General features: G+C 40.8%; 1 protein-coding gene and 1 non-coding gene across 5 annotated transcripts in view; both read right to left on the bottom strand.

Moving 5' to 3' along the window:
- ATP8A2 (ATPase phospholipid transporting 8A2) overlaps nucleotides 1–22,500 on the bottom strand; it is a 657,192-nt gene that overhangs the window by 514,167 nt on the left and 120,525 nt on the right. The window lies entirely within an intron of this gene.
- On the bottom strand, nucleotides 2,457–2,563 carry LOC112436963 (U6 spliceosomal RNA). The gene has a single exon (XR_003025626.4). It is a non-coding gene; the product is annotated as a U6 spliceosomal RNA (small nuclear RNA).

Genomic DNA, 22,500 nt, shown 5'->3' with positions numbered 1-22,500 from the left:
CAAACAGGAATATTTCTCTATGATTCACTCAGTCTCCCTAAAAACATGAGGCCAGTGTTTCCTGAAACTGGGTGACATGAAGATGACCGGGATTTATCAAAAATCCATCCATCCGTCATGTGCAATAGATACTTCCTCAGCCCTAATTATGTACTAGGGCAGTGTGCCAGCCCCTGGAGATACTGAAGGGAACCAAGTGGTCAAAAACGCACACCCTCAAGGAAATTGCACTCTAGAGGAGAAACGAGATTTAAAAAAAAAATAGAACACATACCAGCATAGATGGTGATGAATACTGCAGGGGAAAACAGATCAGGGAAGGAGGATACAGAAGGGTACACTGGCTGGGGATGGGAGAAGGATTATTTTCAACAGAGTGGTGAGGGAAGGTTTCACTGAGAAGGTGACCTGTGAACTAGGCCCTGAAGGAGGTGAAGGAGCAGGAGCAAGCCTCATGGACACACAGGGGAAGAGCTTTGCAGAGGGAGGGGACAGCAAGTGCAGAAACGCCAAGGTGGGAGAGCTCCCGTTGCTCCACCTGTAGGAGGGAGAGTAAAGAGCCCAATTTGGGCAAACGGAGGTGGAGAAGTATGAAGAGAACTGAAATGAACGTGGCAAAGGGCCAACGCATTGGCCTTGTCACTCATGTTGACACACTGGCCTTTTTCCTTTTGGGAGATGGGAAGATCTGCAGGTTTCCCAGGAGAGGACAAAACCTGACAATAATATCTATCCGCAAACCCTCCTCTGAGGAGCCCGACTCATGGGGTGGATCTTGTTACATGTATGTTAGACACGCTTCACTCCATAACTCATAATTAGGCGCATACAGGAAACAATCCATTAGAAAATAGGGTCTGGCAAAATATGGGTCTGGGTCTACCTGATCCTCACAAATCACAAGGCACCACAGGAGTCTGACCTCCAGAAATGCAGCAGAAAGCAAGAACCCACAGACAATACCAGAGTCTGATTTTCCAGCTACGAGAAAAATTGAAGTTGACAGCTGTTCTCCAGAGACCGAACTAAAAGACGCAAAGTTCAGTAGCTGCTCAAAGTGTAACTTCCCCTTCAAGCAAGCCTCCAGAAACACAGAAATTAAGCTAAAGCTTAACACGCATCACCAAAATGGAAACAGTAAATCCATGTTAAGGTGTAAAGACAGTCAAAAACAATTGCCTTATTCTACTACATTCCATGGAAAAACAAATTTCTTATATCTTCCCAACATACAGTAAGTGTTCAATATTTACTGAAAGAATAAAGGAGGCTTTAAGCGTCCCCACTGGAAGCTGACTTTGTGAACAGGACCAGCATTCCATGACCATGTCCTGGAAGGCTTCCATCCTAGCAGGCTCCCGATAGGATATCATTCACCTTCCTCCTCCCAAATGGTCACTCAGCAAGGAGTTCTAGACGATTGGAAGTTGAGGACAAGATGATAACACTAAACATTAAGCAGTTTAATTCAATGATTCCTTAGCAGTGCATTCAACCAATCAAGGGAAAGAACAAGAGCAACACCACCAAATGCAAAAGCCCTTCCCAGTGGCCCTCTGCCACTTCTCTCGATGGACATCACTGCATACCTGGGAGCCACCCCAGAGGATATTCCAATGGATGGCAAAGGCCATCGCCTTCCACATCTGGCATCAATTCCTTAGGCTTTGCCACCATCCCTCCCAAATCATATTCTGGAAATAACCTTAAATCCAAGAATTCCCACTGATAAGTAGAGCCTGTCAATGGTAACATATGAGCACCTTACAAGAAATTTTCACTTCATTTTATTAATGCTAAACTACTGAAATCTCACCAGTCACAAATAAAAGGTCACTAAGTTCATTTTAAAACACTGCCATTTATATTTTCAACATGTTCCTAATTCTTAGTCTACAGCAGGAAAAAGGGGTGTCAGATACTGCTTTATCTCATAGCCTGTTCCCAGAATGCAGTAATTGGACCAGGAGAGGTATTAGTCCTATAACTCTGTATAGTCCTTTATTACGGCTCACATAGGCTCTTTTAGACTATCTGTCACAAAACACATCCAAGGAGTGAAATGGAAGTTGACTGCTGACCAATCAATTTACAATACACCTTTGAAGGTAAGTTCATAAATTAGAGTCTACCTATAATTCCTATTAAATAGTGTGACTGTCCTGCTCCTATCAGATTTCCAAATCTGTTCTATTACTCGATGCATTGTTCAACAAATAACTATGGACATGAAACACTTTATCTCAACACCTGCATGGAAACATGAGCTGAGAAGAAGATAACATTTTGACCACTGAGCATGCTGCCAGGAAGATCTTCTAGTGAGAACAGCTCTTAGATAACCAATTCCAAATGCAAGACATCAGATATTTATGGCTAATATCATTAAAAGTGACATTATTGAAAAGCAGGTTTTACCCAAGTGATTTATTCTTTCTTTTTTTTTTTTTAACTTTAAAAACATAGAACACTTCATGAATGTGTCTGTCATCCTTGCGCAGGGATCATCCTAACCTTCTCTGTATCATTGCAATTGTAGTCTATGTGCTGCCAAAGTGAGCATGACCAGGTGCTTTACATAAAAAAAAAAAAAATGTGACCAGGCACGGTGGCTCATGCCTGTAATCCCAGCACTTTGGGAGGGCAAAGTGGGTGGATAGCTTGAGGTCAGGAGTTCGAGGCCAGCCTGACCCACATGGTAAAACCCTGTCTCTATTAAAAATACAAAAATTAGCCGAGCGTGGTGGCAGGCACCTGTAATCCCAGCTACCTGGAAGGCTGAGGCAGGAGAATCGCTTGAACCCAGAAAGCAGAGGTTGCAGTGAGCTGAGATTGCTCCACTGCACTCCAGCCTGGGTGAGAGAGTGAAACTCCGTCTCAAAAAAAAAAAAGTAAGAAAGAAAGAAAGAAAGAAAGAAAAAATGTGAACTTCATGGTATAAAAACAACAAAAAAATGAGTTATGAGATTTATTTAATTTTGCACTGCAACGAATCATTTTTAATGAGATTCTTCTCAATTTTCAATTAAAAGAAACAACAACTATTTGTTATAAAAATATCTGGCCTCAACAAGTACAGGAATCATTACAATTCAGGCCCCATGCAGCCACTGCCCCAAAAGAAACGCAACAGGTCAGTGTGTGAAACTAAAACATATTGCATTTAAGTATACCACATTTGGCCTTTCATTCAGAATTCAGTATATTCTTTCCAAACAGAGGGAAATAATCCCTACTACAAGGAAAGATTTAAGGCTGTCCTAAGTGTTGGCATGCTACAAACCAAGTAAGGAGCAGCAGCCACTCTGAGATCGAGTTATCCAAATGCAAGGGCCTAAACCCATCCTTTTCAGGTCCCAAATGCCTTTGCCCTCAGTCAAGGGGGCACTGGTTCTCGGGGAGGACATACCTTGTCAGAAAAGACACTTCCCAAGGAGACAGGGTTCAGGAACTACAACATCAAACAAGATCTGGATGGAAAGCTAAACCGAAGTGGTCAAGCTGGGAGAACATTGGGAGCTGAGATGATTGGTACACAGAGATTTCTAGTATGGAAAACACAAATGTTTAATTTAGGTCTGGGTAGAAAGCCATATCTATCCGTCCCTCATGTTGTAGAGTTAAAAATCTGGGGCAAGCTATATTATTCTATCTTTCTGGATTTCTCACATAATTGTCACACTTTATTCAAGTGTTTAATTCTAACTGACATTTCTATGTTTATCATGCGTATATAGCAAAGTGCACAAAACCAAAGTGTGCATATATAGCGTATATAGCAAAGTGCACAAAACCAAAGTGTACAGTTTCATAAAGTGGACCCATCCCTGCAGGTGTCTAACTGAAATCCAACATAGAGACATGAGTTAAATAGGTCTGTTATGTGCAGGATTCTAACAGCAGTAAAGACCCGATCTAAAGGCTGCCTAGCTTCAGACTGACAATTGTAAAATGGAAACACATTTACCACTTCTGCCTACAGGGACACCACTACCATACTAGAAAGGAATGTAAAAATATGCAGTCAGTTTAAAACACACACACACAACTAGGAATGGAATCATTAGCTAAGATGTGGGGTTGTCTTTTTTCTAAAATAGACTTCTTTCTGCTTTCGCCAGACAAGTTGAACATGCCTCCAAGACGCCTTCTGAGTATGAGCTGCAGGGAGAGAGAAGCCCACAAGAGGGGCTGCCGCCTAAGCAACGGCCCTGGCCTGCGAGGCAGGAAGAACGGGCTCTACCTTCACAGATGGTATCTCAGAAGATATGTCAATCCATTTTAAAAATAATAATGCAGTTGTAATAAGAGTGTCATTGTGTCAAAGAAACAGAGCCACTAGGTGACATATAGAGATTTATGATAAGGAATTGGCTCACACAACTATGGAGTCTGGCAAACCCCAACACCAGCAGTGGGAATGGGCAAGAGGGCCAATGGTATGGTTCCAGTCCAAAGGCCGGCGGGTTGGAAACTCAGGAATAACCATTGTTTCAGTAGCTCTGAAGGCGGGAAAAGCTAATGTGCCAGTTTGAAGATTGTCGGGCAGGAGGAGCTCCCTCTTACTTGGCAGAGGGTTGTTCTGGTCAGGGCTTCAACTGTTTGATGGGGCCGCCCACACTAGGGAGGCCACCTGCTTTCCTCACTCTACTGATACAGATGCTAACCTCATCCAGAAATCCCCTCGCAGACACTCAGAATAATGTTCAACCGGATGCCTGGGCACCCCATAGCCCTGTCAAGTTGACACATTAACTTTACTATCACAATCATATATTAGGCAGGGCAGAGGCAGGCACAAGCCCAGTGCATTGGAGACAGGGGAGCCTGTGGACAGGAGGGGAAGTTTCAGCCTGCAGAGCTCAGGAGACTCATGAGACACCAATGATGGAAAAGGGTCTATGGCAAGCATAGAAAGCAAAGGGAGGTATTTGAAGTCCATACACAGAGGAGCTCACACAGGAAATCAGGGCTAGGAATCTGGAGGAACCCCACAAGATAAACTATAAAGAGTTCAAAGCAAAAGACTTCATAAAAGAAACATGGTTCCTCTCTCACAAGCCCCCTTCTTCTGGTTACACCAAAATCTTACACAGCCAGGCTGCTACACCCACAGCCAGGAGTATTCCCAGGGCACCCATACAAACCTCATACACTCATGTCTAAAAGTCCTTCACCAAAAAGTGAGTCTTGCTATCTGGCCTGCACTCACAGAGCACCTCATCATCCTGCTACGCTTCCTCTTTGAAAAATTACCAAATATGTGTAGAAAGCCTCCACCACGAAAAAGAGATTTTAAATGAATACAGAAGAAAGGGGAGACCTGAGGAAACAGTACAGCAAACTTTAAAAGAATATTTTAGAGTTTGGAGTAATGCTAATTCTAATATCCTCAGAGTCATAAGATGATAACACATTCACATGAAACAAGAATAAGATGGTATTTCTAAAAAGGAAACAGAATAAAATGGCTATTGGCAATTGGAAGTATGCTAGCCTAACTAAAATATTGCAAAAAAGGAAGTGAAAAATAAAGCTAAGCAAATTTTCCAAAAAGTAAAACCAAAAAAACAAGATGCAAAATAAAAGAGACTTAATAGTACAAATACAAGACCAATATCCAACTATTAAGAGTTCCACAGAAACCAGAGAAAGATAATATTAACAAGTTATACAGAAGAAGTTGCTAGAACTCCAAGAACAAAGATTTCTGATTGAAAGGGTACACGAAGTACCCAAAACAATGAGACACATACCAAAATTTTTCATTATAGAATACTAAATATTTTTCATTATAGAATGCTATTTCTAAAGCATAAAGATATTAAAAAGAGCCTATTTATAAAGAGAAAAAAAATCAAGATGAAATTGAGCCTCTTAATAGCAACACAGACCACTAAACTGACACTTTAGATTTCTATACCCAGCCAAGCTATCAGAAACTCAAATGTACTTTTCACATAAGCTTTTCTAGGAAGCCTCTTACTGCAAGATGTTCTTCAACAATACAAAACAGTAATCAAGAAAGCAACCCCCCACCCCACTCCCTGACAGTGTCTAAATATCAGGGAATACAACTCAAGAAAGCAGTGAGAAAGTTCTGGGATGACCACTTTACAGCAACACATCTACAGGGCAGCCAGTTTATCTGGCAAGAAGATGGCGAGGTGTGGAGGGGAAGGGGTAAAACCAAGAGATTATTCTGGGATATTTATTTTAAGCTATATAGAGAGGTTATATAATACAAATGTGTATTGATCTGATGGAAAAGATAAAAATTAAAGTGCAAAAAAAATTCTTTAAGGAGAAGAACAAGGCAGGAAAAGCAAGTTATACTGGAAAAGAGGCAAACATGATACACTGCCTCACTACTCGGACCTGAGGTAATTAACTGAAATATGCATCTATAAGAGAGTTCAGAGAGATCATTTCTAAACTGTATTTCACAATGTAGAGAAAACCACATTTCTAAACTTAATTTTGAAATATGGTAGAAACCTCCAAAGAATTAAAAACACAAAGAGTTCAAAGTGGTTGCCTTTGGTGGAACAGGACTGGGATGGGAGAGAGGGCAGGAGATTATTGATTTTCATGATAAGCACTTCTAAACTCTTTCAACTTTTAACTACCTACATGTGTTGTTTTAATAATACTTTAATATAAAAAAGTAGTATCCAGATATAACTGTCAAGGGACAGCTGATTATTTTAGCTAAATTTAGGACTGGTCATACATAAGGAGTTTTTTTTAGAACATGAAATCAGACTAAAGACCCAGTTTGTTTCTATACTGCTTCCACCACAAAAGAGCTAGTAACTACTCATATCTGATATCACTCCCCACTATCACTTCCTTTTGCCAGCGGCAGTTGACACCTAGATCATGGATAAAAGAAGGGGAAACTGTCATCTGCCCCATAAGAGTCTAACAAGAAACAAACATGAGTACAGCACTCAGAGTGCAACATTTGTATGTATTCCTTTGAGATGAGCAGGCTGGCTTTCAGCACAGGAGTCTTTACCCTAAAACTCACCCCACAGGGAAATCGAAGAGTCCAGTTCTTCCCCTTTAAATGGAAATCACTTTATTCTAAAACGTATTTGCTCTTATTAAGTTCTCTTGCTTCCTTTCATCCTCTGCAAAATTCCTAGAACATCTTTCTTTCTTCTTTTCATCAAACCACATCCTTCTCCTTTTCTGAGCCAATAGCCCAAGGGGTCATCTTCTCTAACAAGATTTTCTCTATTCATGTCTACCCAAAGTGTACAATCTGTAATCCATCCATTTATTTCAACATTCTGTGTGTGTGTGTGTGTGTGTGTGTGTGTGTGTGTGTGTGTGTGTGTGTTAGAGACAGAGAGACGGGAGCAGACAAAGGCAGGGAGTCAGAGAGAGAAAGAAATTTCTTGTCTTGTACTGTGAGCTCTAGGCTGGTCACATAAAATATTTATTATCTTAACCACCTCTCCACGCCTTGCAGGTTGAACGCTCATTGTACAACTCAGACCAACAGCACAGTGCCCTCTACTGGCCAGCCAGCATAGCAGTGTTTTCTGCAAAGTAAACAACATTTGGGGCGTGCGCCAGATGAAGTTCAAGTTCTTCATCAATTATCTAATAAGAATCCTCAGAGAACCGATGTTTAAGGAAGAACTGTAATAGCCTTATTGCATTTGGTTCTTGCATATTCACTTATATCCATTTAAAATAAAAACACAAAGTACTGGTATTCATTCCTAAGTAATTCTAAAATGTTTAGTCATATTTTCATTTAATTTACTCATTAGTTTACCCAGAAATCACAGAAGGAGAATATTAAATTTTGTGGGGACTGGATGCAATTTGTATACAACATGTATACAATTTGGGAATCTTGCTTTAAGAAAAATACAGTATTATGAAAACAAAATTGAGCACAGAAGTGAAGTTTACTTATAATGAAAAAAACACAACATATTACACATTCATGAAGGCTGAAAAATACATCACGTTATCCAGAAAACACATTATTTTTATTAAATACTATAATATTAATATTAATAGTCCATAATACTTTCCCCTCCATATTTTTAATTTTATTTGTGTGGGTAGTTTCTTAGAAAATTTTGTAAATAGTTTGTATAGAAAGAACAGATAATTCATTTTTCCTCTAGCAATAATTGATCAATTATCTTTAATTGATCTTTTGGTAAAGCTTCTTTCAGCTCCACAACTTATCAATACATGTCATGTAAATTTTTATGATGGTTGTCAAATTTAGAGGAATTGCCATGAAATTTCCTTTGCAAGTGAAACTTAAAATCTAGCTTCTGGCTCCACACATTTCAAACACTGTCTCTCCAATATGACTCACATACTTCAAGCATAATATACCACACTGATATTTTGATACTTCTAGAAATGCTACACCATATCATAACCTCAGATGCAGAGGTGGCCAGGAAGAATATTTCTTGTCCTTATTTCTATGCTGGGAGAGCTAAAAATTTACCTATTCACAAAAGTGACTGCACACCATGTAAATACAACTCTAAAACCAACGAAATGTTATTTCCAACTCAACTTTCCCTTACCCAGGTCCCCAAAACATGCCTCCTAACAGAAGAAGGATGAGAAGGGGGAAGTTTGGGTGAAAAGACACTGTGTTCTTACCCCAAGCAAGGCTCAAGTCTATTAAATTATGCAAAAATAATTGGCCATGTCTACATTGGTAAGGTCCCCCCTGGGGTGGGGCCCTGGGGCAGACATTCTGAAGCGTAAATACCATTAGCTCCCAGAAAATCTGCTTCTGTGGATATATGCATCATCTAATACAAATATGTAAGTGATTTACACATGGTTATTTTAATAACAACCTATATACGTTTCCATCTTTTCTCCAAGTTTATACAATCTTACATAGATGTCTCAACACACATATTCACAAATAATCAGAGGGTTGCCAAAGTTCCACAAGTATGAGACATTATGCCATTTTCTGAATTTTTTTCTTTCTCAATAATATTGCAAAATACTTGCAAGTCAATTATATAATTCTAATTCATCCTTTTTAATGGTGATATAATTTTCCATAATTTATTCAGCCATTCTTCTATGATGAGCATTTACTTTATTTCCAGGCTTTGTATGCTATGAGACACGTCACAATAAAGACCCATGTTCATATGTCCATGAATACTGGTGAGTTTAATTCTAGGAGATCGATCACCTGAAGTGGAATTAATGAGTCTAAGGGTCACGTGGTTGTTAAAAATTAAACTAAAGTCCGCACTGCATTCAGATTTCCTAAGTTCCTACCTAATGTCTTGTTTCTGTTCCTAGAGGAGCATAAATTTTAATATATAGTAGACAACATGCTAAAAGGATTTTCAAACTTCACATTCCTACCAGCAATGTGTTGGTGTATTATTTGCATGCATATTCCTGCCAGCAACAGATATTAACAGTTTTTTTTTACAGTACTGTCTTATGTCAAGTAAGACATCACTGTCACATTAATTTGCATTTCCTTGACTGCTAATCAAGTTAAATATATTTTCATACATTTGTGAGCCATATCATCTCCTCATATACTTTGCCTATTTTCCTACTGGTTTGTTGATCTTTCCAGTGTCCCTTTGCAAAGCCTCTTGGAATTGTCTGTTAACTCTATTTTATATTATGTAGTTTACATTTAGTAGTTTTCTAGACTACTCATTTGTATATCAAGTTTTTAATGGCACCTTTGACATACAAAGAGGTACTGGACATTGGAAATGTTCCAAAATATTTATAGCACCTTGGTTTAGTATTAAGAAGTTCTTCCCCAACCTCATTATATATGTAATGGCTAAGATTGTCTTTACTGACTTTTTTATGTCAGTCTTTAATATCTGCAATCAGAATTTATTTTCACATATGATAAAGGATAGAGTTCAGTTCTGTCTTCATCCTGACACACAGCCACTTATTTAAAAATGGTACCAGCACAGCCAGGCGCAGTGGCTGACACCTGTAATCCTAGCACTTCGGGAGGCCGAGGAGGGAGGATCACCTGAGGTCAGGAGTTCGTGACCAGCCTGGCCAACATGGTGAAACCCTGTCTCTACTAAAAATACAAAAATTAGCCAGGCATGGTGGCACATGCCTGTAATCCCAGCTACCCAGGAGGCTGGAGCAAGAGAATCGCTAGGACCTGGGAGGCGGAGGCTGCAGTGAGCCAAGATCGCACCACTACACTCCAGCCTGGGTGACAGAACAAAACTCCTTCTCAAAACAACAACAACAACAAAACACACACACACACACACACACACACAAAGAATGGTACCAGCACAATTACCCACTCCACTTTACTGAGATATCACTCTTCAATATATTGGCATGTATTTAGTTCTATGTCAATTCCCAACCAATTGATTTACAGTAGTTTTATACATGTTCTGACTCTTGGTAAGGTAATATCTCCCTCTACACGGTATTATTCCTTACCAAAATTTATATAGAGATACACAGATATACAGATATACACACACATATTTAGTTTCCTATTTATAAGTTTTATATGTAAAATAAGAGATAGAGATATATATACTGTACTGTATATATACACACACAGGTTAAATATCCCTAATCCGAAAATCTGAAATTTGAAATGCTCTAAAATCCAAACCTTTTAGAGCACTGACATGACACCTCTGCTTTCTGATGGTTCAATGTACACAAACTTTGTTTCATGTACAAAATTATTTAAAATATTGTATAAAATAACCTTCAGGCCAGGCATGGTGGCTCACACCTATAATCCCAGCACTTTGGGATTATAGTGTCACAGTGTCACAGATGCTGCTCCCCTTCAGATCCACAGCCGTGTTCCACACGAGGAGAAACAGAGAACTGGGCACCTCGATCCGGGAAGTGGGGCTTCCTCAGATGCCCTCATCTCCCGTCTCATTGGCCAGAACTCTACCTCATGAATGTTTCTGGTTTCAAGGGTTTCCAACTGGGTACATCTGGAACAAAATTGGTGGGCAATATCTGCCTTGATGACTTTTTCTGAAATACGCAAATGTCCAAGACATGGCCTCCTGGTTTCCATACGGGAGGTCGGCCAGATGGTACATTTGGCCCCAATCCACCCTTGCAAGGGAGTCAAACTGGGACTATTCTATACCTTGCATAAATAGAAAAGAGCAGAAATATTAATGGTTTGTGTCTGAGGCATGACAAAAAAAGCATGTACCCATTATAGCATCCATAGAAATGAATGACCTAGAATCAGGAGCTAAAAATCTGTCAGCTCCCCTCAAATGAGCCCTGCTCAATTAGAAAATCAACAACTTTCAGCAGGGAGAGCGGAAGAGCTCTCTCATCATTCGGTATTATCTAGGAGAAATATAAAATTGGATTTTCAACAAAGCTAAACGTAACTGTCCTTTATAGGAAGCTGTAACCAAACACTTGTTAGATCCAATTTCCTCAGAATAACCAAAGCCTGGTCGGGGACACAGAAAGCTGGTTTGTAATCCCAGCGTCAGCTTGGAGAAGCTGCTTGACCTTTCCACACCTCTAGCTCTACACTCTGCAGTGGAGGCCATCATTTTCCTTTCTCTATCGCGGGTCTTGTGAAGTTGCAGTTAATTTATAATTCTAGAGCAAGAAAGAATGCCTGTATAGGAGAATATAAAGGAAGGCAAGAATATGTCGGATATTAATAATACCTTGTTAATGATATTTGATATTATCATAGAATATGATATAGCATATATTGTATATAATAATAATGTTAAGTCATGTAGAGCCATCAACATGCTAGCCAGCTGGCAACAGTTTTGAAAAGGAAATAAGTGAGCAGGCTCTCCTGGTAATGTCCATACCTGCGGAGCGAAACAGGGATGTGTACGTCTTTCTGGATACAGATTCGGAACTATAATATCTCTAGAGAGATAGAGTCTCTAGGTCAGATACAGTGAGAACAAAAAATATAAAGGGCTGAGGATGTGATAAAAAGTGAAGGCACTTATATCAGGTTGTGTTTTAAGAAGTCTATGAGGTTAAATTATACGTGTGAAGGTGACTTTAACACGTATAACAGTTGTAAAACACAAAATGATTTTACTAATCAGACTTTAAAACTAGTATCAGACATTAAGGTTATATGAAAAGCAAGAAAGAAAATAATGGTCTTATAAAAGGAAAAATAAATCAAGGGGGTTTATGTGGTTTTGAGAAAAGAAACTGGAAGAATAAAGGGTATATGTCAAAAGATCTCTTGAGAGAGAGAGAGAGAGAGGCTGATTAACAGGCATTTCCAATGAGTTGTGACCACCACCACCCCCCCGAAAAAACAAATCCTACTAAACAAATCTAATAGAAGTTTTATCATCAGCAAACTTGAGACTGGAGTCAAAGCAATTTCAGACCCATTCAATCCAATAATTCTAAAACCAACACATACACTATTTTTGGTAAAGTGATTGCTATCAAGATATCTCACATAAGAAAGAGGAAGATGGGTAAGAGCAGTAATTTCCCCAACAACTAAACAATAACTGTAAATTCTCACTAAAAAAATATAATTCTGAGAATACAAACCGAAGTTAATAGCGTCCGATGGCCTCAAGCCCGCTGACCCAAGCAAAGATTTAGAAGTAATGAGAACAATAGCCTGGTTTAGGGGCATGCACTTACTAGCAAAAGGACCACAGATCATTACATGTGACCTTTCCCATCACACTATAAAGTGACTCTGTCTGAGCACTGTATACTTTAAAAAAAAAAAAAAAAAGGAAAGGAAAGATTTTTAAAAATTATTCTCAATAAATAATCTTCTAACCACAACTTCTGAAAAAAACATACGAAATAGATGTTAGATGAAAAAGGATTTTAAAATAATAGGATACCAATCAGTTCTATCTCTTCAAAATCCTATACCAATTACCAATCCACAAATAATTCTATCAATATAATATCTAATCCTCATACAATTTATATAGACAATACTGAATACTGACGGTATTCAATGCAAAACTGGACTGAGGTAGCAGGGTAGTGGAGCACAAAAATACCAATGAGCAACTTTCCACTGGAATGAGGCAGAGGGAAGTGGACTGCAATCCCCCACTGGATTCCTTCCAACATGCTCTCCAGTGCATTGCATACCCGTGTGCATGACAGAATCATCTCTTGCAGCTCGAGGAGTTCAGACATAGAATGTTACTTCACAGTGCTTGTAAACATTTGGATAACCATTAGCAAAGGACAATCTCCAAATCCTACTGGAGAAGTTTTTTTTAAAGATCTACATACCTTGTTTGGCTCTGAGCTGCTATCTTGCACCCAGTGTGTGCGCACACACATCTTTATGCCTCTACCTACCAAATGCTGGCAACAGGCTCAGAGTCACATGCCACACCAAACTTGCCATTAAGGATTCAGGCTTTATCCTGTGGCTTGTTTTTTTAACCCGAGGACCTTAATTTTCTTCACAATTATGAAAAGTATGACTATCCTTTTCAGCATCAGAGTGTATGGCACCTAATCAAACTCTGAAAGATCCACAAGAGAAAATATACAGAATGTTTAATTATTTTTCCAACATCTTACTCCTTCCAAGAGGGAATTATTTCTTTCTACTGAGCACATGAGGTCTTGTCCTGGCCCCATGTGCAAATGGAGGCTGAGTTCTTGTGGATTTGGATCCTCCAAATGCCCAAGGGTAGCACCAGTGCCAAGCGTCTCACCTAGAACGCAAATTCCCATCTCAGCACAACTCCTGCAGCTGGAAAGTTCTGTATGAACGCTGCTTCATGGCTTCGTTACTTGTCAGCATGTCGACCACCCTTTCCAACCTCACGAACAGTAGGGTTACTTCCCTTTTCATTCGGCTCTTTAATAGGCTACTCTGTTTGCGTATGTCATTGATTTCTTCTCAGCCAGTACCCATTTCCACAGAAGGAGCCTTGGACTCGGTCTCGATGCTGCACAGGGCAACCAGCAGTCACCAACTCATCACACAAATTTGCGTAAGTCCCTGTTTGAACTATACAGTGAGGGGTGAGGAGTGAAGCCAGGTGGCAGCTCATGTCTTTTCTAGACCCAATATCAGAGAGGCGTTTCCACCCAGGCAGCACACTGATCCCACCCGCCTAGTCCTGGACATTCTGCCCCCGCTTGGACACCTCCATGACAGCACTCTCCCCTGGACAGCTCTCAATGCCCAAAAGTTCGGTCAAGTCTTCCCCAACTGGTCTCTTCTCAAGCTAATAAACAAAACCACCACTCAGGTTTGACGATGCCTCTTAAAATGCATAGCAAAACAACATCCATGAAACACCCACTATACCTACACACGATTGTACTAGAAACCAGAACCCACACAATATCAGCCTCCAGGTGTGTGAGTCTAGAGCATGGCACACAGGCCATGACACCGTGCAGTGCCAAGTATGACAGCCATAACTAGCAGGTGATACGACACGCACACACAGTCACATCTGAGTCCAAAGGACAAGTAGGAGTGAATTCGTCGTTCTAGGTAGAGGATCCACCCACTACCACTGTTCTTCTGAATATTATCATAGCAGTTACTATTTGTAGCTTACTATTAGCAGCTTAAAAAGTTAACTGCCCTGTATCACCCAAAAAGCAAGTGACAGAGGCATGCTTCACACTCCTGTCTGCCCTACCCCAGACTCTGAATCACTTTCATTGGGTTCTAGTCCCCTGTGGGAATTAGATGACAATAAGGGACACCCTCCACAGAAAAACGAACACACGCCCACTGGCAGCATTCTAAGCTTCAATACTTGACAGTAAATTCATTTTCCCAATGACATGATGATGAGGTTATAATGAGGCTCAATGAGGATTTATCTGAATTAAACTATGTAGCCAAATAGCTCCCGTTTATTTCTCCTTTTTCATTGCCAGTGCCATCACGGCTTATTGGAAATCCTCACCACATCACACCTGCTAATTGCCTGAATCTATCCACAATGACACATGACTGCTGTCTGACATGCCACACAGCATGTTTAAAAACACCCCGTGATCCAAATCATAGCAGCATTTGAGAATTTATTTTTGAGGCACTTGACATTACTTCAGAGGGTTGCTTTCTAACTAACAGAGTTAGGAAGTGAAGCCACGGTATGGGATCTGAACTTGCATTGTTAATAAATTCACAATGCCTCTCTTGAGCTCCCCAGCCTGTAATTAAAGGGTTCAACATTTGCTTCCACGCATGTCTTTCCAATGGTTGCTCCCCCTCCAGTGCAAACCTCTGCTTCAGACACGCATGTCTTTCTGTGTCCTGAACTCACCCTCCTTTCTTCTAGTCCTACTCCTTTCTGGAAAATCTGGACTGTTCTACCATCCACTAAGACATCTCCTCAGAGCCCCAGCGGACAAACGCTCCCTTCCCTGAAGTCTGGGAAAATTACCTCACCCTTCAGCATTGAGCTTTATGCTACCTTCCATTACAAGTTAACCATGGATGTGTGTCTTGTCTCCATTTGATTATAAATAACAGAAGACTTCCCATAACATATTATAGTGTAATAACTATGTTTTCTTATTTTCTGTACCCTAACGCTCTGGCCCCTGGGGCTTCACTGACCCTGGGAGGGGATTGCCCCTTCTAGGGCTAATTCCTAGAAATAGCAAACAACTTGCCAGGGAATATGTCTTTCACATGCAAACCAAACAATCCAGTCTGTGCTGTGCCTCCCAGCTGCCTCCCTTAAGAAACTCTCACTCATCAAGCCTGCCCTGATCATTCCAGAGCCAGAAGCCAGACAACCAGAGCAGCCCTTATGTCCAGAGCTCACTGAAATTATCCATACCAGCCAATTCTAAACCTGGTCATCCCGCCTTGCCCTTCTCATGGAAACCACAGGGAAGGCCACTGTCCACGCTTCCTAAGCCACCTGGAGCTTCTATGTGTGGCCCTGGGTGGTGTGCCAGCCTCCTGTTTCTAGGGAACTGTGAGTACAAACTTCTTGATGATGCTCCTTTCTGTGTCTGCAGGTCTTACCATACTCGATTAAAACGAATCCCAGGTACATTTTTAAAGACATGACTTCTGCATCTCTTTCATGCCTCCCCCTTTCTGCCCAACCATACTTCTAAAACAGTATCACATCATCGAGTAGGAGTCAAGTATGTCAAAGAAATACAAACATGGGTTGAAGAAGATAGGCATTCAAGTTTAGTTTTCCAAAAGTGAAAAAATACGTAAGGCGTACAAATAAAAAAATGCACAGGGAATATATTTACATGCCTCAAAAATGTAAAAATACACAAAAAAGTTTTAACTTAAAATTATATATATTGGTGCCAGGTGGCTCACGCCTGTAATCCCAGCACTTTGAGAGGCTAGGGCAGGTGGATCACTTGAGTCCAGGAGTTTGAGAACAGCTGGTGCAATGTGGCAAAACCCCATCTCTACAAAAAGGACAAAAAAAATTAGTCAAGTGTGGTGATGCATGCCTGCGGTCCCAGCTACTCGGGAGGCTGAGGTGGGAGGATCACCTGAGCCGTGGAGGTTGCGGTAAGCCAAGATCGCACCACTGCACTCCAGACTGGGCAACAGAGTGAGACCCTGTCTCAAAAAAAAAATTATATATTGGGCCTCAAGTTACCACTGTTATTACTCTCATGGTCTTTATATTCTGCTTTAATTTCATTTCACTTTAGTTCATTTATCTAACACTGTATGAGCACTCCACACAATATTATGAAGATAATCCCTGTCTGCAGTGTAACACTAATGCATTGTTTTAATTGACTAAGACATTTAAAACCTTTAGTAAGTTTAAAGGTGTTATTTTAATGAGACAAATCTTACCTGCATATCCTATGAAGTTACACCTGAATATTTCAATTACACCTTCAGAAAAGCTCTACAATAACATAATTGAGTTCACTTGAATTCTCTAGGGCAAAAAAGAGCCCTCTCTCCCCAGCAGTTTCTAATAACTTGTGTGGCACCTCGCTCACCCTATTGTGCCTTCCTTCCAAGTCCAGGGAAACAGGAATCTTAGTGATCTGTACCATACTTCAAGATAAGAAGGGAGCAGGCAATACATTTATGGAGGGCACTTTGATAACTATAAAATGAAAGATTTATAAGGAAATAATCTACTCTTCCCCCATGACACACACGCCTTGGTGAACCATGGGGTTGTCATGTTTAGGGAGTTTCAGCTGTGCTACCCTAGGACTAGAGAGTAGCATAGCTGTCCTCTGCCCTTGCTGTCTTCTCTGCCTGGTATCTTCCTCCCACCCTGCTCTACCTCCCGTTTCTCACACCTTAACACAATCATCACTTCCACAGTGAGTTGACCGTTGGTCTTCCCCCACCCTATCCCAACTTTTCCTTATGTCTCCTGTTTATTTTAACAGCCCTTATTATAATCTGAAGTTATCTAGTTCTTGTGTTTACTGTCTGTTTTCCTAACTGAACCAGCTCAGGTAAGTACTCCACAAATATTAAATAAAATAGTACACTGGAGAGGAGAACCAGTACGTGTCTTTGGCAGAGTTTGAAATAATAGCCATACCATTCCTGAATGAATAGAATATGATGTCCCCAACGAGAAATTATTGGCATCCAACCTGGTAATTAATATATGTCAGGCAATTGACCTTTAAACAAATCTGCTAGATGAGCACCAACTTACAGAGGTGGAAACGCTCTCGAAGAAGGTGCTGACTGGCCCAGGCTCACATAGCTAGGCAATAGCTAGCTAAACCAAGATTCAACCCCCCAAACATGACAACACATGGTTCACCAAGGTGTCTGTGTTATCAGGGCCAAGTGTGTCTGGCTCCAAATCTCATGTTCTGAAACATTCCACCGGATACAGATTCAGAACTAGGCATTATTTGTGAAGTAGGGTCTTATATATAGCTCCACCTGCAAGTCACACTCAAGACTCATCTCCCTCTAGGTTTGTTTCTGTGAGTAACACATTCACCTTTGCCAAGTCTTCCTTAAATGCTGCACTCAATTTAGTGAGGGTTACTATACACTAGGGTCTGGGCCCATAGTTGGCCTGAGGGAGTACTAACAGGTAATTAGGCCAGAATACAGGGCAACAATTGGCGCAGGATAGAGAATGGATCTTGGGGGCAGTTATCCCCTGCCACATGGAGATTCTATTTTATTGTCAAATATAAGGAATCTCAGTTTTACTTTCCTTAACCAAAGTGTCCATTTCCTCCTATGTACTGATTAGAACAACACATTAGCACTACTCTGTATATAAACAGTCTCTGGGTACAGGACTCAGTATCCTGCCACTGAAGATGAAGCACAGTGGCTAAAAGCATGAGCTCTGCCACTGCACTCCTGGGTCTGCCATGAGCCCTGGGCTTGTTATTTAATCAGTCCATGCCTCACTTTCATCATCTGCAAAATGGAAGTCAAACATTGAGTTAACAGAAATAAAATGTTTATAACGGCATCGGGGACACAGTATGTTCTCAACAAATGTTAGCTCTTCCTAATATTATTTAAACCCCTACCTTCAATTTTGACTTGAACACATCTGCAGGGTGTTAGAAAAACTTTTCAGTCTAGATTCATGCTATCTAATATCATCCTCTGAGCTTGGCCGAGGTAGCGTATTAACAGGATTATCCGCATTGGCCAATTCTATGACCAAAAAGATCAGCTTACCTGTTAAGCACATCATCAGTAACAAGACAAACGTAGACTCCATGTCTGAGAGACTGAATTGCAGTATCATTGGAGAATTAATGATAACCAGAAATAGATGTGCATATGCAAACAAGCATTCTGTAGAATGGGTGATCATGGAAGGACTTGAGTCCCTTTATAAGGCAGAGCTTACTGATTTATTTCTATGATGAGAAATTTTAAAGGTGAAATATCAAATTCTATTAGTGAGAATCCACTATCTGAAAATCCAAGCAGGCACACAAATATTGCTGCTGTATTTGCTGCCTTGATACTGATGTTGTCCTCACAAATATGCATCATTCATAGTATGAGCATCTGTTTATCTCTCCAGCACTGCAAGTCGCACCCTATTGACCATTAAATCCTAACAATGAGCATGACACCTGCCCCATATTGGGTGCCCAAAATTTTCAACTCATATCCGGAGCACGTGTGTCCACATGTATGGGTATACAGCATATGGATCAGGTGAAACAGGCAACAATTATAATGAACAAGTACTAGACAATGAAAATCTTGCTTTTATTATTATTTTTTTTTTTGAGACGGAATCTCTCTCAGTTGCCCAGGCTGGAGTGCAGTGGTGCGATCTCGGCTCACTGCAACCTCTGCCTCCCGGGTTCATGCCATTCTCCTGCCTCAGCCTCCCGAGTAGCTGGGACTACAGGTGCCCGCCCCCACACCCGGCTAACTTTTTTTTTTATTTTTTATTTTTAGTAGAGACAGGGTTTCACCGTGTTAGCCAGATGGTCTTGATCTCCTGACCTCGTGATCCGCCCGCCTCGGCCTCCCAAAGTGCTGGCTGGGATTACAGGCATAAGCCACCGCACCCAGCTGAAAATCCTATTTTTAAATAGTTATTTTCAAGAGGGGAGATAGACTAGGAAAAAGCAGTGGTCTAAATGATAGATATTTGCTTAGGTTGGCTTAACACACCTTCAAATTCTCCCATTAATGGAAAAATAAACTAACACTGCAGAATCAAATAAACATTCATGCGCATTCATACATTAAAACAGCCTTTATTTTCCCCTGAAATCTGAAAAAGTATTATCTAAACCAAATTAGATAGTGCAAACTCAATTTTCATTCAGCTATTAAACTTTTGATTTCCCTTAATCGTCAGGAATTTAATAGGCAATCAGTCCTAAAACTAACCATTCTTTTGAATGGTTAAATTAAACCTAAAAACTACTCTCTGTTTAACTCAGTCTAAAATGTGTTAGAGTAAAATATGAAGACTACAAATTTCACAGAAATAATAGCTCCTTTCACAACTTTAATCACACATAATATTCCTTTTGTTTTTGATACTACTAATGGCCCACCTCAAACTTCAAAGAATTTCTCAAATCAGGTGATTAACCTGTGTTGATCATGATACATCACATATTGTGGACACCCCACCACCTGCTCACATGAAGAACACACACCTGCAGGAGGTGACTGGTCCTCTGAGGGCCCCACAGCCTGCCGAGGGAGTCAGACCCTGCACCTTGGTCTCATTAGCACGATGGTCTCAACACTTCAGCACTGTGCCAGCCAAACATAAGCCGTGCCCAGAGCAGCTTTACATCCAAAGGGCTGAATTAACACATCAACCCATGCAAGCAGATTATAATACTGAGATTTCCCATTTCCTCCTGATATTTTAATAATAATATTAAATACTCTAGTACAAAAGCACAGCAATGCATTAATCCAAAATGTGACCTGCATACAAAGGTCAACTCCACCTGTGCCTCTCTAAGAGAACAAATTGTTCCTCTAAGTAAATAGGACTTTTTTTTTAAATCCTGGGCTATTAGAGATCAGAGCACCTGATAATCATCAAGCTCTGTTACCTTCCAATTTACTGATGATAAGGAAAACAACATTTCCTGAAAACCCGAAGTGTTCTGGGCACTATGCTCATCATGTGTTTGTTCACATGTATTTTGTTTTTTTGCATCATTTATTTAGCCTTCAAATATCCACTCCTTTTTGCCAGTGAGGAAATCGAGGTCCATTTAGATTAAGTCACTATTTATTTTTTTCAGATTTCCTAAACTGTTTCTTTCAGCAATTAACTATAACGTGAAAAGAAAAAAAGTATTCTCTCCTCCTCAATGTAGATTTCATGCAGGGGTTCAAAATAAGCCAGACGCAATAGGAAAATGATCAGGTGGTCTAACATCCAAGCTGGAGGTGGCACATGAGCCAGGGGTGTGAGACTCTCAGTTTCCCCAGAGCTGCTTCCATGTGCCAAGATGCTCCCAATCCTTTTTTTCCCACTCAGTCTCCTCTTCAACAATGATTCATTTTAATTACATAATTACATAAAGTCATCAATTGTAGGAATGGCTTCCTACAATTAAACTTGATAAAATAGTCAAGCAAAGAAAGCCCACACCCTCACTCCTTCCACAGGACAGCACCTTTCAAAGAAGTCAGACAATACAGCCAGGTTACCCTCGGGTGTTTCACGGGGAACATCTAGTGTTGGAGCATACAGCCTGAATGTGCATGAGCCCCGGTGATGAGAGTTCTGGTGGATAAACTGCTCAGTTAGTGCTGCCTGTATAAAGATGAGCAAGAATCCTGTTCTCTTTGTTCAAAGGGTTTTAATCCAGAAAGATGAAATATATTCGAACCAAGCAGCTTGAGGTGTACAGCTCAGATCAAGGTATACACAGTATGAAACTGTCAGAACACAGCCATGGGAAGTACAAAAGTGACTTTAAGCTATAAAAACAGACAAGGGTCTAGAGCAGTGGCTCATGTCTGTAATCCCAGCACTTTCAGAGGCCAAGGCAAGAGGATCTCCTGAAGTCAGGAGTTCGAGACCAGACTGAGCAACATACTGAGACCCCATCTCTTTAAAAAAAAAAAAAAAAAAAAAGGAAAGGAAAGCATGCATGGTGCATGCCTGTGGTCCCAGCTTCTTGGGAGGCTGAAGCAGGAGGAGGGCTTGAAGCCAGGAGTTGGAGCCTGCAATGAGCTATGATCGTGCCACTGCACTCCAGCCTGGGTAACAGAGCAAGACTCTGTCTCTTAAAAAGCAAAAATACAACCAAAAAACCAGATAGGTGGGAAGAGAGAGCAGAGAAAAGGTAAGGAAGGGTCCTTCCACCTCCATCTGTGCTTTCCAGCTCTCATCCACACAAGACTCACAACCCCACAACACCTCACCCAGTCCTCATCAACCCTTCCAGATCCAATCCTGCTGCTTCTTGGACTCATTCAAACCCCTTCTCAGCCTCTTACACAGGCCATTTCCAAGGCAATGGCACACTCTGGCCTTTCCTGAACAAAGACAGGTGGTAAAGTGGGTTGGAAGAAGCCCAGCCCCACCCTGGAAGGGCAGCAGCAGGAGGTTATAACTGGAACGTTGTCGACTTCCTGTTCTTGTTGTGTTTGCCCAAATGTCCTCAACGTGCTCAGGAACAACAACCAAGGTGGGCTTACATAGGTGTTTGGTTTGGGAGGTAGCTGGCCACAGGGAAATCTGTGGAGACACCTAATTCAGACAGTTTAAGAAGCAGAATCTTAAACAGATTTGAGAGGCAAGAGATGTGAAAAGAAAGCAAGCTGTCACCCAAGGGCTGCTAGCCAGCAGAGGGCCTCTAGGCAACTAGAAGGACATTGCAAAGCTCCGGGCTAGACCCCTAGGTCTGTGTGATTTTGCTGACATCACTGTGAAAAAAGAAATCATTACAAAGTCGAATTCGCTCACAGCTAGAAGGATTCGGACAGAAGGTGTCCAAAACAGTAAAAGGGAAGATGCTGTTAACTGTGTTTGAAAACAATTATAAAAATGTCAGAAGCTTCAA

The sequence above is a fragment of the Pan paniscus genome, chromosome 14, assembly GCF_029289425.2.
Source record: "Pan paniscus chromosome 14, NHGRI_mPanPan1-v2.0_pri, whole genome shotgun sequence".
Lineage (NCBI taxonomy): Eukaryota > Metazoa > Chordata > Mammalia > Primates > Hominidae > Pan > Pan paniscus.
Note: the sequence above shows the minus strand (reverse complement) of the source record. Positions and strands in the feature narration are given on the sequence as shown.